The sequence below is a fragment of the Monodelphis domestica genome, chromosome 4 (genome assembly GCF_027887165.1).
Source record: "Monodelphis domestica isolate mMonDom1 chromosome 4, mMonDom1.pri, whole genome shotgun sequence".
Classification (NCBI taxonomy): Eukaryota; Metazoa; Chordata; class Mammalia; order Didelphimorphia; family Didelphidae; genus Monodelphis; species Monodelphis domestica.
In genome coordinates, this window is record NC_077230.1 from 216749752 (window position 1) to 216766465 (window position 16714).

The 16714-nt window shown below is 36.0% G+C and overlaps 1 long non-coding RNA gene across 5 annotated transcripts in view; it reads left to right on the forward strand.

The window, feature by feature from the left end:
* Positions 1-2139: 2139 nt before the first annotated feature.
* Positions 2140-16714, forward strand: part of LOC103093450 (uncharacterized) — a 28410-nt gene continuing 13835 nt past the window's right edge. Inside the window, exons 1-3 of one of the 5 annotated variants that reach the window (XR_008911275.1) lie at positions 2140-2482; positions 7705-7754; positions 13724-13796. This is a non-coding gene — a long non-coding RNA (uncharacterized LOC103093450). The remainder of the gene's footprint in view (positions 2483-7704; positions 7755-13723; positions 13797-16714) is intronic. The other 4 variants (XR_001630065.2, XR_001630067.2, XR_001630058.2 and 1 more) reach the window with 4 other exon arrangements.

Below are 16714 nucleotides of genomic sequence, written 5' to 3' on the forward strand. Positions count from 1 at the left end.
AGTGCAGCATATTGAAAGCATCACCTTTTAGAATTTTAAATAGCTCAGCTGGAATTCCATCAGCTCTACTAACCTGATTGTTAGCAATGCTTTCTAAGGCCCACTTGATTTCATCCTCCAGGATATCTGGCTCTAGATCAGTAACCACATCATTGTGGTTAGCAGTGATCTTAACAGATATCTTGGACAGTTCTTCTGTCTGTTCTCACCACTTTTTAGTCCCTTCTACTTCTGTTAAGGCCTTACTGTTTTTGTCTTTTATCATGCCCCTCTTAGCTTTAACCAGTATCAGAGCACTACTTGAATAATCTTAATTTCAAAAATTCTACCAATACATCTTTATGTCAGATAATACCAAATGGCTCACTAAGTCAAAAGTAATGATCATTTTATTAAAACCAAATAGCAAGTTTTAAAAAAAAAACAAATTAAATGATAAAATTTGCCTGCAATCATACATAAGTGTCCTCCTTCTTCCAGGTTCATAGAGCAACATAGTCAACTCCTCCATATCCTCAATATATCGGGAAAGGGTACAATTACCTCCATCTCTCTGCCCCAGCATTGAAAGTTGGTGTGAAAAGTTACTCTGGGGACACTAATATACTGTTTGGTGGAACTATGAATGGATACAACCATTTTGAAAAGCAATCTGAAACCAAGCCTAAAGGACCCTAATTTAAGGAAGCAATTGTGCTTCTGGGTCTATATCCCAAAGACATAAAAGACAGGGAGAAAGGACCTACTTGTATAAAAATATTTATTGTATTCTTTTTTGTAGTGGCAAAGAATTAGAAACTGAGCAGATGTCTATTGATTGGGGAGTGGCTGAATAAGTTGTAGTAAATGGTTGCAATGAGATATTACTATAATGAAAGAAATGACAAGCAGAAAAAGTTCAGAAAAACCCGGAAAGACCTATATGAACTCATACAAAGTGAACTGAGCAGAACCAGAAGAACACTATATACAATAAAAGAAATATTAAATGATAATCAGCTGTGAAGGACTAAATTATTTTCAGTCATGCAAAGTTCCAAGAGACCACAAAGGAACTCAATGAAAAATGCTTTCCATAGCCAAAGAAGCAACTGTTGGAGTCAGATTGAAGAACAAAGCATTCTATTTTTCACTTTTTTTCCTTCACAAATTTTTTCTGTATGTGCAATATGTCTTCTTTTGTAGCATGACTTATATAGAAATATGTATTGCCTGACAAAACTAATATAATTTATACATGACTATTACATCAGAAAATGTGAAGAGGAGGGAAGAAGGGACAGAATCTAAAATGCAAAACATCAGATAACAATTGTTAAAAATTGTTTCTACATATAATTGAAAAAATTAAGGATTTAAAAAAGAAAACAGTAATAAAAGTTAACTCTGCCTATTTCTTTCTGCAACTCTCATAGCCAGCATCAAAGTCTGGATGAGAAGTTGATGATTGTGCCTTATGTAGTGCTTTTTATTTACTCTTTTTTTTATTTACTCTATAGGTTCTAAAATATTGTTGACTGACTTATTATGGAATTGTTAGTTGTACTTTAGTTATCCCTCTTTATTGAGGACTGTAATTGGTCTCTAGTCACAGTAATTCTACAAAATTTGTTACTACTTCTGTTGAGCTCTATACTAACTCAAGAAGACCAAGTTAACAGGATCCTTTGCATATATCCCATTAAAGCCACCCTAGTCTCAACTCAATCCTACATAAAAAAAAAAAACAACTGCATCAAGGAAGAAAGCCAGTATTTATCTCAAGCAAAATCTCCTGAGATGGGATCAGAAGATTCTTTGGTTGAAGATGAAACAACTTCCCCCAAAAATCTCAACCTTCCTTTCCTTTCCTAGTATAGATTGGCCATGATTAGTAATTCACTTAGCCTCTTATCCCTGTTTTCTTCATCATAAAATGAAGGAATTGGGCAGGATGACCTCTAAACTCTAAATCAATTATTCTTAATCTGATTAGCATAAGAGGTCCTTGACTTCATCCCAACAAATCTACTATTTCCCTGTAAATTTATCTCCCCCATTCTGACCCTATTGTGAGTTCATTTTTAGTCACTTGAGTTCCAATTGCCCGTTATTCATCTACAACAACCATAACCTGCTCCTCAGGATAAGAAACTGAAAAAAAAAATTACATAGGAAAGCATGTAAGTTTGCAGAGAGAAGTGGCATGAGACAAGTAGGAAGATTCTGGAACTTTGAAGAACGGGTTAGACTGGTACTGAGGCTGTTAGCTGCTCTCTCTGGTTTTGACCTGGAGGAGACAGGCTACTGGCCCTTGGCTGTTTCTACCTTATTGTTTCCAGTCTGACTTGACTCCCTGCTGGCTGGTATCTACAGATCTTCTTGGTGTGATCCTGAACCATCTGTCTGTAAGATTAGGGCTAAGGTCCATCTGGATCCAAGACCTCTCCTGGGCCCTGTTCTGCCTAACTGACAAAACCCACTACCTCTATCACCAGGAAAAGTAGGGTTTGGGAGCTAGTATGGATTTATTTATTTTAGGGTCTGGGATCTTAGATAGGTAATAATCAGTGTAGCTCAAAATTTGTGAAAAGATATTTAGATCTGCAGGGTTTTAGATAGTTGATATTCGTTTAGGATTATCCCAAATCCCTTTTACACCTTCCCTTGTTTAATAAATCCAACAATCTGTCCCTGTTATATAGTGGTCTGTGTTTGTTACCTCAGGACAGGTTTTGCCTGGACTGGGCCTGCCAGCCCACAGCTGGCCTTCCCAAAGTTATTCTTCCAATACTGGCCTATATTTAAACCTCTAATCCCATCCCCAAACCATCCTTACGTTACAGTTGGTGAGTAATACTGCAAATATTCTTACATTGGACCTGAACTCATATCTATTCTTATTGTTTATTCTCATAGCATATAAATTCTATAAGGATACTAGATCATCCATTTCAGAACCCTCCTTCTGGACACCATCCTTTGTCCACTCTGATCTCACACACACACACACACACACACACACACACACACACACACACACACACAGACCATGATGACAACCAAGGACAAGAGATTAGGGACAAATAGGGGTTTATCTCAAACTTGACTCCTCCTATCCTCTCTTAATCCTTCCCGACATTCCCTCCATCTTTTCATATCTAATAGTGCCCTGTTCCTTTCACCTTGAACAACACAACAAATAACACCCCTTTCTCTGTCCAATAGCAGTCTCTCTAAACAGTCTCTCCGTTGTCTCCCTCACTATTCAGTATCAATCTGCTTCCTCTCTGGTGTTCTAAATACCCTGAAGACATATTTTTCATCTCCAGTTTCTATAGCAGTAAGAGCCATCATGAGGTATTTCCTAAGGCTTCAGAATAACAACTACATACCTCTTCTGCTCCTAGCTCTGTGGAATTCCACTTTCTCATCATATGAAATTTTTCATTCTTAACCCTACCCTACCCCAATCTTCTTAACCAAAGTCTTTCCTATACCCTGAACCTTGGGTTAATCCCAGCAACACCTTGATCTATCTTAGCAACAAGAGATCTCTATCTATTGAGCAATGCATGTTGTTCTCCCTCTTTATGGAACCACATTAGTACTGTGTAATTGGAGTTAATTCTATTAATCTTGGGAAGTAATGGGGGAAAAAAATCACACAGATGAAAATTCCTTGATATATTTTAGATTATACTCCCAAATTCAAAAGAAAAGAATTTTTTGTCATTAACTAGGAAAGGGCCCATGCAGAAAATTCAGGGTAATAAGAAAATCCTGTAACTATATAAATCTTCTCTCTTCTGCTGCTTGAATTGCTTGAGAGCCAAATTTATTTGCACATTGACCACTGGTCCCAATACACTGATGTATATAGAAAGATGGATAGCTACTGAAAAAAGAAATTAAGTTGCTCAGAAAAGGCTGCACCAAAAGTTACATTCTGAAATTATGGTTCAGAGATGTAGTGTTGGGGATAGGGTATGAAAGAAAAATCTTATCCTTTAATTCTGTTTTCAGCAAGTTTCCATAATAGATATTTTCCATGGGTTCCACATAATATCTAGAGATCTAGCGGATCTCAAACGCTAAAAAGATCCCCCTGAAATATACTCATGAGAGAGCAGAGAGAATTCACAAAATATTAGAAGGTGTGGATGGGTTATTCTCTATATCTTAGCAGGATAGAGTCATATTGATAGATTGGTTCTTCTAGGAATCAAGGCATTGATAGTTATAATTACCCTCTGTGATACATACCAAGAGATTCTTATTCATGTTTGTGATTAGTTTAATACAGTAATTTCTTAGGGTAAAAATTCTGTGTAGTATCATGGCAAGTGTGTGGAACTTGGAAGACTTGGGTTTGAGGTTCAGTGCCATTATTTATTAGCTCTGTGACTTTTGGTAAGTCATTTAAATTCTCTCAGTCTGTTTCTTTGTTTAGTAAATGAAGATAACAATACCAGTCATGAGTATCATGAGCTATATGACAAGACTGGATACTGAGAAAACAAAAAAAAAAAGATCCCAGATTCTAAGACTCTTGTAAACTAAAGAAATATATAAATATAAGGCAGTAGTATCATATAGGAATAATGTACTTTGCTCATTTCAGAAACAAATAATAATGAGTCATAGAACCTGGCACATATAAAGAAATACCTGTCATAGATAAATACAAAATTGTTCCATTTTCCTTAGAATGTACTGCTTTTAACTTGACCTTTCTTTGTGCTGATGGTCTAATAGACTCCATTTTAATGTCCCTGAACAGAGAAAGATCTTATGTTCTAACTTGTGGCAAATACGTCATCAATTTTGACAAACATAAACGAATTTCTTGGTAAGAAGGAGATTCCCCTCATTAATCCTTCTGTCAAGCAACAGTTATAATTGGGTCAAGAAAAGGGAAAAAAGTGGAAGGAGAAAATAGGATTTGAATAAGCTCTAAGCTTTGCTTTCTAGGACTGGTGTTTTTTAATTCACCTACAAATTACAATTTTATCCATTATTCTAATACTGCACACTCTAGGTTGACTGATTATAATGTGTTTTATTTGAGACCATATTTCACTGGTGGGTAAAGTGTTTCTAGTATATGCCAAAGCTTGTAATAGTGCACTGGGAGGCTTGGCTCAAAGGCACTATGTAAATACAATATATTATTATATAAAAATATGTTATTTCCCCAAAGATCTGCCTAACTTGCAATCTTATATTTGAAAAGTTTTTTAAAGTATGCATTTTATAGAAACTCAAATTGAAGGGTTCCTTTTTAAGGAAAAAGGAAAGTGGTTTAAGCTTTTAAAAAAACCTTTAGGTTGTTAGACATTGTCAAAATAGAAGCCTATGTATGAGCTAAGGCAAAGAGTTAAAAGTCTAGGAAGCAAAAGAAGAAATTTATACAGACAGATTTGTCACACATACTCAGGCACACAAAGGCACTCTGTATCTTCCGCTCTCCTCTCCTGAAAACTGTGTTGGGGAATAGAAAATCTTATCCCAATGAATTTAAACAGAGGAAGGTTAGATGTTTTGATCTGATCAATTAATCAAAAGCATATAAGCTATGTGTGAATAAGTGAAATGCTTTCTTCATTAAATGAGAGAAGATGACTGGCCACATAGGAAATATCTTATGGTTGATCAAGGAGAGCAGTCCTGCCCTGTAGGGCTGTAGATGAAACAGCAAGCCCATTTAGAATTCAATGTTCTGGTATCAGAACAGTCCATTTTAGTATTATTGCAGTTTAGTGTACCAGTTGTGAAATAACTCCAAGGAAGTGATTGAGCAAGAGTTGCTTGGGTTGGGCAGGGGAGAGGTACAGAAAAGGGTAGATGAAATGGTCTCTTTCCTAACCCTACACACACACCTCATAAATATATGAGTTTGGGAGACCCCACAAAACCATCAGAGAAACTACCCAGTGACTAAATAAGTAGTCCTCTGCACAGCCATGGTTATGAGCATTGTCTGTATCAACAACTGAATGACATAACCAAGAATTAACTATATCTACTAAGGAAAGGCAGCTTCAGCACTCCTTAAGCACACCCCTAAGAGCCCAAGAGATATACCTACCAAGAACTTTTATAAGGCCTCCTGAAGGGAGAAAGTAATTTCTAAACAGGAACTGATTTACTCCTTTGGTCCATATATTCTCTACACAAGAGACTTGCTACCATTGGCTTTTATATACTATGTCTATTCTCTGAGCGTCCGTATAAGTATTTGTGAAAAAGTGTGATCCACTTTTTTTGAGGATATTTTGAGGATAATGTCCTTTATACCAACTTTTATTATTCCACCAATGTCATATATTATTTTTCCTTAAAGCTAATTAATAGTACTGGCAGATAATCAATAATAAGCATATAAAATAAGACCCTGTGATCAACAGTACTATAAAACTCAATCTCTCAGAATTCTAGCAGTTATCCTAAGGGTAGGAATAGTCAGCTACTCTCTGGAAACCAAACTTTCCATTGATAATGAATATTCAGGAAGAATGTGCTATAATGTAAAACCCCTAATAGAAAGGCTTTTTTCTATATTTAATCTGTATTTATATATTTATGTGTAACTATTTGACTATAACTTTAATAATATATATTGGTGTTTTCAGGTTGCACATTAGAATTGCTTTGCTTGTATATTTGTTAAGTGTTTGCTTAAAAAAATAATTGAACTATTGTGAATATTTTGGCAAGGGAATTTGAGGTGTTACTGTATATAAAAGAGTCAAAATTTCTGAACCCTTTTCCATCTTCCCTCCTCATTTTCCTCTCAGAATTCCCAAGTCTCAGCTCTATGTTTCCCCCTTCAAGTTTTGACATATTACTATATTCCCTCTGTTTATCAATTTCAACATTCCTTGTTTCCATGGGAAAAGGGCATTCTTTGGACTCAAGATCCCTACAAATAGTGTATAAATATTTTTTCATTCTGCTGTTAAAAAGAGGTCTACTATTATGCTGGACCGAGGAATATATACAAGGAACCAAACTGTCAAAGTTGCAATGGTCTATCAGTGATCAAATGAACATATATTAGGAAATAAGCCTTATTTTTTCTTTATACCTCCCCTTTTGTTTGACTTCCCTTTCAACCCAACTCAAATATTAAAACCACCCTTTCGTACCTCTCCATTTGGGCTCTTCTTGTAATTCTCATCTCTTAACAGTCAAAAGCAGGGAGAAATAATGATAATAATAGCATTTGTTTAGATCTTTAAGTCTGCAAAACACTGTATAATATGTGTATATATATATATATATAAATAATTTCATTCTCACAACAACAATAGAAGGTAGGTGCTATTATTATCCTTTTTTTTGTAAGTGAAACAAAAAAATAGAGTATAACCAAATTGACCATGATCATAGAACTGGTAAGTTTCTGAGATAGGATTTGAACTTGGGTCTTCCTGGTCCTAAGTACAATGCTCAATCACCTGCACTAGCTAGCTGCTCTTATGTCAGGGATAATAATATAAACTAGAACCACCTGGCTCTGAACATAATTTATTTTTCAAGCTATTATTTTTCACATTAAATGTTTAATAGTATCAGAAGGAATCAATATTCAAGGTTCCTTTTATATACAGGTTATCCAATTTTTCTGCCAATAAAGTTGATGAAATAATATTTTTTTAAAAAGTCAGAGTAAGAATCTATTCCAGAGATCATTTATTGCAACTTTCTCTTTTTTTACAGATGAGGATATTGAAGCCCAGAGAGGTAAGGTAACTTGTACAATAATACAGGTAATTAGCAGGGCAAAATCTTCAAACTTAGATTCTTCTATACTAAATTCAGTGTTTCTTTCCCTTCATCATAGTAGATTACTATTCTGGGCTCTTTAATTCTCAGTTAGCCCTCAATGACCTCTACCCCAATGATTCTGACACTGAATCCAATCTCATTTAACTCCAAGTGCCTATCTAATGCTAAGTACTTCAAAAGTCTGGGAAATTGATCATCCCAAAGATATGGCTATTGCTTCCATTGACAGAGTTCAGTGTATCCATGCTTTCTGATCTCATATAACTTGTCCATATGTAACATATAGTGTGTATAACTGGTTTGCAGTTGGTTGTGCTAACTAATGGACAGAAATACTAATTAGACTAATTATTTCTCAATGCATTGTAATAGATAATATTGGAGTGTATATTTGATGGATAAATGATAACTAATGGATAAGGTAGTTATCTTCTTTTTGCCTACCCTCCTCTCTATATATCTCTCTTTCTCCCTCTTCCAGCCTCCCTTCTTTCACTTTGTTTCCCTTCAGTTTCCCCTTCCCCCTTCTTTTTCAACCTCCTTCTAAGTCACTCAGGGTGAGCTATGGTATTTCAGAAGAAATAGTCTTTTCTCTTCTTTATCTCAAGTAAGGGTTTATTGGGGAAAACAGGAAAGATGGAGGATGGAGGTAAGAGGGTTGGGGTTTTACCTATTATCTACAGTGAGCCTTAGGTTGAAGGATATTGAGAGAAATGGCAATTCAGTCACTACCATGAAACAGAGCAAGTCAGAGAGAGAGCTATATGGACTATTGTCCTCTTTCTTCTGCCTTCAAATCAGGCAGACCATCTCCAACTTGATTATCCCGAGTCCCAGAGATAAACCCAGCTTCTTCCTTCAAAGTCACCAACATCAGCCAAGAAACCCAGAAAATCAGTCAGCAGTTGGCTCTTGCCTTCAACTGTTTCCCAGTAACTTTCCAAAAGGAATATTCCTTTGATTGACAACTGATCAACCTCCAGCCTCTGTCTTGCTGCAATTTCTCTCTTTTCCACTAATTATTTCTCAATGCATACAATCAAATCATATTATTCAAAAAGCACAAACAATACCTCTTAGAATAAACCACCAATTTGAGTTTGGTAAGTTTAATATGTTTCTTTCATACCTTTCTGTCTTGCTTGAGACCCCAAAGTTCTCTCTGAAGTGCACAGCTGGCAGCCCCCAACAATCAGCACTGCTCTCATGTCAACATGGGCTATGTGCATCTAAAGTGTAGGAATCTCAGAATCATGCTGTAGGAATAGATTGGAGAATGGGGCATCAGATGGGTTTTTACATTTTGAGCTTTGGGTGTGGCTAAGTTTTTACTATATAATTTGATGGTTTACTTAAAATTGCTTCTAATATTTTTTATCAGTAGACTGCCTGAGGTGATAAAACTTATTGTGATGCCATGTCTTCACATAAATCCTTCTAATAGTTGTCCTTATTAATTGATAAGATTCCTCTTTTTCTGAGTATTAGATATCAAAGCAGTATTTAGGCTATCTGTCTGTAATTCATCAGTCTTTACATATGACTGGCCACCTATTTCCAATTATACAATTTGTATGAAGATACTAGTTATACCCTTCTTCGACACCAATCATTTGTCCTCCAAATCACTAATAATTTAAGTAGTCAGAGGTTGTAGTATTCCTGCAGTCATTTAACACAACTAAAAGAATATTGATATTTCAAAAGTGTTTCTATGTTTTAGGGAGTAGCTTAGGGTTGTTGAAAGTGTTGCCTAATTTCCCAAATACAATTAAGCCTACTGAGTCCTATTCAATTTTAGATGGGACTATTCTGTCCCTCTGCAATGTCTTTCCAAGATATATGTCCTGGAAGACCAGTTGAGGAGACTAGCAGAATATCATGAATGGAATGGAATGGAGTCCAGAAAAAACTGGATTTGATTCCCATCTCTGAAACTCACTTCCTGTGTAACCACAGGAAGTCTCCTGAATTTTAAACTTCAATTATTTCCATTAAAAGGGATAATACCTGCTGATAGGGTTATGGTAAGACTCAAAAGAAATAAGCATAAAGGTCTTTTGCAAGCCTTAAAAACAATCAAACATTACATATGAATGTTGAGCTCATATTTTCAAACTTCTATTCCATTCAAGAACTTCTTGACCCTTAAGGAAATATACTGGGAAAAATAAATATTGAATCATAATAATTTTTATGCTAAATCTTTCTTAAAACTTGGGTTTCCCAGTGGAATCATGCATTGGCTATGGGGGGAGGGGGGAGGAAAAGAAAATGATCTTTGTCTCTAATGAATAATGCTTGGAAATGATAATATGGAATAATGCTTGGAAATAATAAAATATTATTTAAAAAAAAACAATAAAAAACTTGGGTTTCCAGGGACATCTAGCTTCCAATCCAGAGTGACCTGGCCTGGTCTCAGAACATGTCACTGGGCAGGCCAAATCACAGGCAGAATGGTTAACTGGTCCTTATTTATCTGCAAACAAGAACTCTCTTAGGTAATTAAGTCAACAGTCTAACCACCACTTTGATCTGCAGTGACCCAACCACAAGAAGAGGTATATTAGTGTCCTCCTGAAACTTGCCTCTTCCTGTGATGAAGTAAAGAGGAAGGATTTGGGGTCTCCAAGTCTACCTTCTCAGTGACTATTTAGCCATCAAAGATGTCTTGAGATGTCTAGGAGAAGGACTGAGTGATGAAGTCACAAGAGGTATATAGTGGCATGCCCAGGGCATTCCCTCACACTCTACTGGCCACACAGTCTCTTTGGCCCAGCATCTCATTTGCCCAGGTCTCTCTCTTCTGGCTACCCAGGCTGTTTGCTTGCTCCCCACCACCACCAGCTCTCTCTTGTCCAACTGCTCTTCACCACCTACCCCTTAGCTCCACTTGAATTCTTTGGCATTTGTTTACATTATGGAGGGATCCTACTGTCTAGTTTACTTTGTCTTAAGCAGTCAAATAATAAACTAACTTAAAACTAAGTAATACTACCTCTCAAGAATTTTAATCATTACACTACAATGCAAATACAAAACAAAGTACAGTTATCATTTTTTCCCGTTTAGTAAATGAAGAAATAGGTCTCTGAGAGGTTAAGGGGCTAGGGCCAGGTGGCTTAAGTCCATAGACCAAGGACCATTTTTTCCCAAATGGTACCACTCTCGATTGTGGATTTCTTGGAGTAACCTTTATTTACTAATTGGAAATTCATCCTCTCCTTCAGAGCTCAGAGTCCCAAAGTTGGGTTGTACATCAGTGAATAGTAGAGCTATGGGTGGAGGAATATGTCATCTTGCTTTCCCTCATTTTTTTTATGTCTCATATTTCCTTCAAGAATACCATAGTCTATGAATGTTAGAATGTCATTTCATTTTATTATTTTTACTTCCTCTTTTCTCATTCTTTTTTACTATGCCATTGTCATGATCTGTCTGTCTCACTACTCTATAACAAAAACAATGACCTAAATATGATTAAGCTTATGATATGTTTTGTTAATATTGTCATATTTTAGGTATACATATACATATATAAATTTACACAATAAACTCACAAAGAAAAAGATACAAATATCATTTTCCCATTTTTACAGATGAAGAAACTGAGACTTTGAAACTTCAAATGAGTTCCAAGTCATTAATAACTTAACTTACCTAGAGGTTAACAAATAAGAAGTTTAGGGAGCAAGAATCCAACCCAGATCTCTCTTATTACTCTCTTTGTTTTCATCAATCATACCCTCTTTGGTTTCATCAGTATCATTTATACAAGTAATATATGTTTGTAAAATCATGTTAAATTTTAGTAATCATGATCCTGCCTCTGTTGCTTACTTTCTGTATGCCCCCAGACAAGTTGCTTAACCTCCATGGGCCTCAGGGTTTGGTTGCATTTTGTTTTGTGTAATAGAGTAGAATGTTATTTGGGTATCAGGCAAATTCACATTGTGCTTCAGAAACATATTAGATGTGACACCCTAGCCAAGTCATTTAACCTCTTGGTATAAGCGGTTGGATTCAATGACCTACAAAGTTCCTTCTATCTCTACCTCTAAAATAATATAATATAGGCAGTTACCAACACATTGTCATGAAGTCTGTTTGCATTTTACAGTTTGATTGTGGTTATCTCTTTGAATTGGTTAATATATGTTTCAACAATAATAAGCAAAAAAAAAAATCCATCTGTGAGAAAAATACAGTATGAATTTGTTATATAATTTATGAATCTAATCTTATATTTGGGGAGTTTTCACATAAGCAAAATATTTCTTTTTTCTTGAACTGAAATTATGCCCAGATCTAAAATAAGTCTATTCTCCATAGAACATTCAGGATCTACTCATCTTTGCAATTGTGTGACCCCCATTTAATGTATTTTGGAGACTATATCTGAGATAGTAGCCCAGGTCTCAGAGGGGGAGAAATTTGGAAGAGAAGTTGGTTTACATTCCCCTAGGTTTCATTGAAAATATTCATAGGGTGAGGTGAGCTCTCTGGAAAGAGAATACCTCATTGAAATGGTAATGTACTGAGTTTTCTTTTTCAAAAAATGTAATAGATTTCACATATTTTAAAGTAAAAATATATTCAAGTGTTAAACAGGATGAAGAGAAAGAAAAGCAGGTATAATGAAAAAGCCTCCTTGTTTTAACCTTAAGGGAATTAAATATATTTCACAACCACTTATAAATCCAGGAATTTGAATTTAATGCAATTCCTTCAAATGATGACAATAAACAACTTTGATTTAGTTGATAAATTTTCTTCTTTATATTTTAGATCATTGATGAGCCAAATATGAAAATATTCTAAAACATAGCTGATGACTTAAATTTCATAAATCATTTAAGAAATAATAGTAAAATGCAAACATGTTTTGACATGAAAACATTTTTGTTTCATAACTAAACTTATAAAATTATTAGATAATCTGAGATACTAAGAAGGGTACATTAAATATGTTTCCTACTATAACCATCGTCCCAAAACCTATTAGCATTAAATTCTCTTCTCATTGGTAGAGTTGAATGCATTGCATGAAAGACAGGGCAGAATTGGCAAGAGGAGATAGATGTCTTTAGTTCCTTCAGTTTTCTTCAAGTTGCCTCCAAATCTTCAAGATCTCTTAAAGTCATTTCAAGCCCTGCATTCATTTTGAATGCTTCTGCTTTTCATTTTAGAGAGGGAAGATGGATGAGTTCGATCTCACTTCAAGTTGTTGAATGAAAAGACTCTGGGAAGACAGGAGAGGAGAAGATAGTCTCTAACATTCCCCAATTCCAAACATTTTCCACAAAAAATTGGGGGGGGGGGACTTTACTTTGGATGAGATCCAAGACATTCTCTTGTATAAGCTGATACCTCACTCCTGGTGAGAGTTCCTCCACTCTCTATCATTACTGTTTTGCTTCCAATTTGGATGAAGAGGTTTTCTTTGAAAATTGCTATGTGTGTTGATTGTAGAACTAGTATTTAGCAGGAAAGGGGGTGAAGCATCGGATATTAAGTTGGAGTCCTGCTTCACCTCAGTAATGAAGCAAACAGAAGTTCACTTGAACATAATCATGTCCCCTAGATTAACAATATTGAAGGGAACCAAATACTCCCTCTCTGAAAAGAACAGATTGTCCTCTAGCTCCGACTTTTAGCTGTCTCTCTTATCCGGAATTAAAGCCTCTCTTGCAAGAGAGAAGCTAGAGATGTCTATTCTGCCTCCTTTCAAAACACACCATGATATCTCCATGTTGGGTAGCAGAGTCCCAAACTTCTCTTATTGAATTTGAAGTTAGCATCATTCAGATGAATGAGATTTTTTCATTTATAATCCTTATTTTCACAAAAAAACTACCATTCTGTTATTTTCTTATAAGATAATCATACTTTTTTATTATTTGTCATTAATTCAACAAATAATTATTTGTTCTTGTGTGCCTTACAGAGAGTAGACTAGAGGAAATGTTCAGAAGTACAAGATATAAGTTCTGCTGACCAATAGATTACTATCCAGTTGAGTAAGTCATATGTGCAGAAATGTATCTATATATATACATGTTATATATAATCATGTATATAGTATATAAATGTATATATATAATCAATTATCTCAATTTTATTAAATGGTTAAATTTTAATAGAACAACATTTTTGTTAACTTAGAGTTCTGTAGTTCTCTAAATAAATTTTGGCATTTTGGCAGGACCCAGAGGCACCCAGAGGCAGGAAACTCTATCCTGCCTCTCAATAACAGATAAGATCAAGAAAGGAGGCAATGGGGCATTTCTCCAAAGCTCTCTCCTCCAGTCCTTAACCTCCACCTCCCAAACCCATTCTCTGAGGAGACATATTCTGTCTATATGCCAGGCACTGTGTGTTAAGTGTTGGGGATACAAAAAGAAGCAATAGAACTTGATGGAAATAAAGTATGTAAATAGTCAATTTGAGCAGGTTTCCTGAGAGCCGGTACCATTCTCTATTTCTTTTAGAGGTTCACTGTGCACTCTGAAGACTAGAAACTTTACTATTATTCAAAAATGTATTAATTTTATGTGTTTTATTATTTCTGGATGTTGTAGCAACATAACTTTGAAAAAGGACTCTTTATTTTGTGGAAGAAATTAATATCTTCTGCTGTCTCAGTAAATTGCATGATACCAAATTAGAAATAATTTCAACTTAAGTTCATAAACCTTTGATTTAGATAAGGAGTGTTGTACTCCTAATTAAGTCATGCATAAGCTCCCTAGGAGGCTAAATATTTTCTTGCTGAATTGTCTAAGCATATTCACCTATCTTCAGTAAACATGACACTAGGCTATGTTAGTTTAAACAGAATCATAAAGTGATAATACCCTTTCTTCCAATTATGTATGCCCAAGAACAAAGTCCAAGATATCTGCCATAGCCCCCATACCAAATTGTACAACACAGAGGGTAATGTGGCAACAAGCCTACAGAACAAGTATACATCAAATATGGAGATAGACACTTTATTTTCATCTTAATTTTAGTATACTTATGATTTTTATGAGTGTTAGTCATAAAAAATTAGTGTTGGCATTTATATAGTGCTTTAAAGTTGAAAAAATGCTTTGCTTAACATCTCAATTGATCATCAAGATAATGCTCTGTACCAGGAGGTACTATTATTCCTATTTTACTGATGAGGAAATAGGCTCAAAGAGTTTGAATGACTTGCCCAGGATTCTCTCATTGCCATAAAAGCCTAAAGTGGGATTCAACATATCAGGGCATGAAATATTTCATTATTCAATGCAAATGTCTAAAGCAATTTATAGCCCTTAAAATCCTATATTAATATCAGGTTTTGCTGCTATAGAATCAATTTATTGAAGAAGTAATTATGCTACCAATAAGTAATTATACTACTTACTAATCTTTAAAGAATAGGGATAACTCTTGAAATCAGGAGGGCATAAAGAGGAACCTCAACATTCTTAGACACTGTCAACACAAGTCATATAAATCCAGCCATTCCATACATTTGGAAGTCAAAAAGTTTGTTGGGTCTGGTGTTTTTTTTTTTAATTCCATACATTAATGACAATGTATTAAAGCACCTTCTCTGTGTTAGGTATTGAGCTAGGTACTGATTATAAAAAGCAAAAGTTAAAAATTTCCTGCTCTCAAAGAAGTTAAGCTCTATTGGGGAGTACCTAGTCTATGCAGAGAACAAAAGACCAAATGAAACAGTAGATCATCAATTTGTGTGCCTAATATTTTTTTATATAAATGTCTATGTTCTATAGTCCCTAAATCCCAGGCTTAACTCCTTTTCTAAGTGAAGGAAGTCAATGTGCTTGTCTAGATAAGCACATCTTTGGAACTTTCTCTGCTTGATGAGTCCTGGGGTTCCTTCCTAATCAATCTAGGCATGAGAATAAGATACAAGTTAACAACCTCACCTTATCTGATCTTTTCCACTCCTGTAAAAAGCTTTATGTATTAAATAATAAGATAGTTTTCATATCTTAGTTTAAGTGGGTAAAAGCTCTGAGATTTTTTTATTTTCCTCATAAGAACTCTATGAAATAGACAATGAAATTATTATAAACCCCATTTTATACATGAGAAAGGGGCAGTCAAGTAGTATAGAGAACAGAGTGCTGGATCTGAAGTCAGGAAGACCTCCAATTTCTAATCCAGGCCCAGATACTAACTAACGGTGTCCCTCTGGGTAAATCACTTAATCACGTTTGTCTCAGTTTCTCATTTGTAAAATGAGCTGGAGAAGGAAATGGCAAACCATTCCAATATCTTTGCCAATATCTTTGGGAAGAAGGGAAGGGAAGGGAAAGGGAAGGGAAGGGAAGGGAAGGGAAGGGAAGGGAAGGGAAGGGAAGGGAAGGGAAGGGAAGGGAAGGGAAGGGAAGGGAAGGGAAGGGAAGGGAAGGGAAGGGGAAGGGAAGGGGAAGGGAAGGGAAGGGAAGGGAAGGGAAGGGAAGGGAAGGGAAGGGAAGGGAAGGGAAAGGGAAAGGGAAAGGGAAAGGGAAAGGGAAAGGGAAAGGGAAAGGGAAGGGAAGGGAAGGGAAGGGAAGGGAAGGGAAGGGAAGGGAAGGGAAGGGAAGGGAAGGGAAGGGAAGGGAAGGGAAGGGAAGGGAAGGGAAGGGAAGGGAAGGAAGGGAAGGGAAGGGAAGGGAAGGGAAGGGAAGGGAAGGGAAGGGAAGGGAAGAGAAGGAAGGGAAGGGAAGGGAAGGGAAGGGAAGGGAAGGGAAGGGAAGGGAAGGGAAGGGAAGGGAAGGGAAGGGAAGGGAAGGGAAGGGAAGGGAAGGGAAGGGAAAAGGGAAGGGAAGGGAAAAGGGAAGGGAAAGGGAAAGGGAAGGGAAGGGAAGGGAAAGGGAAAGGGAAAGGGAAGGGAAGGGAAGGGAAGGGAAGGGAAGGGAAGGGAAGGGAAGGGAAGGGAAGGGAAGGG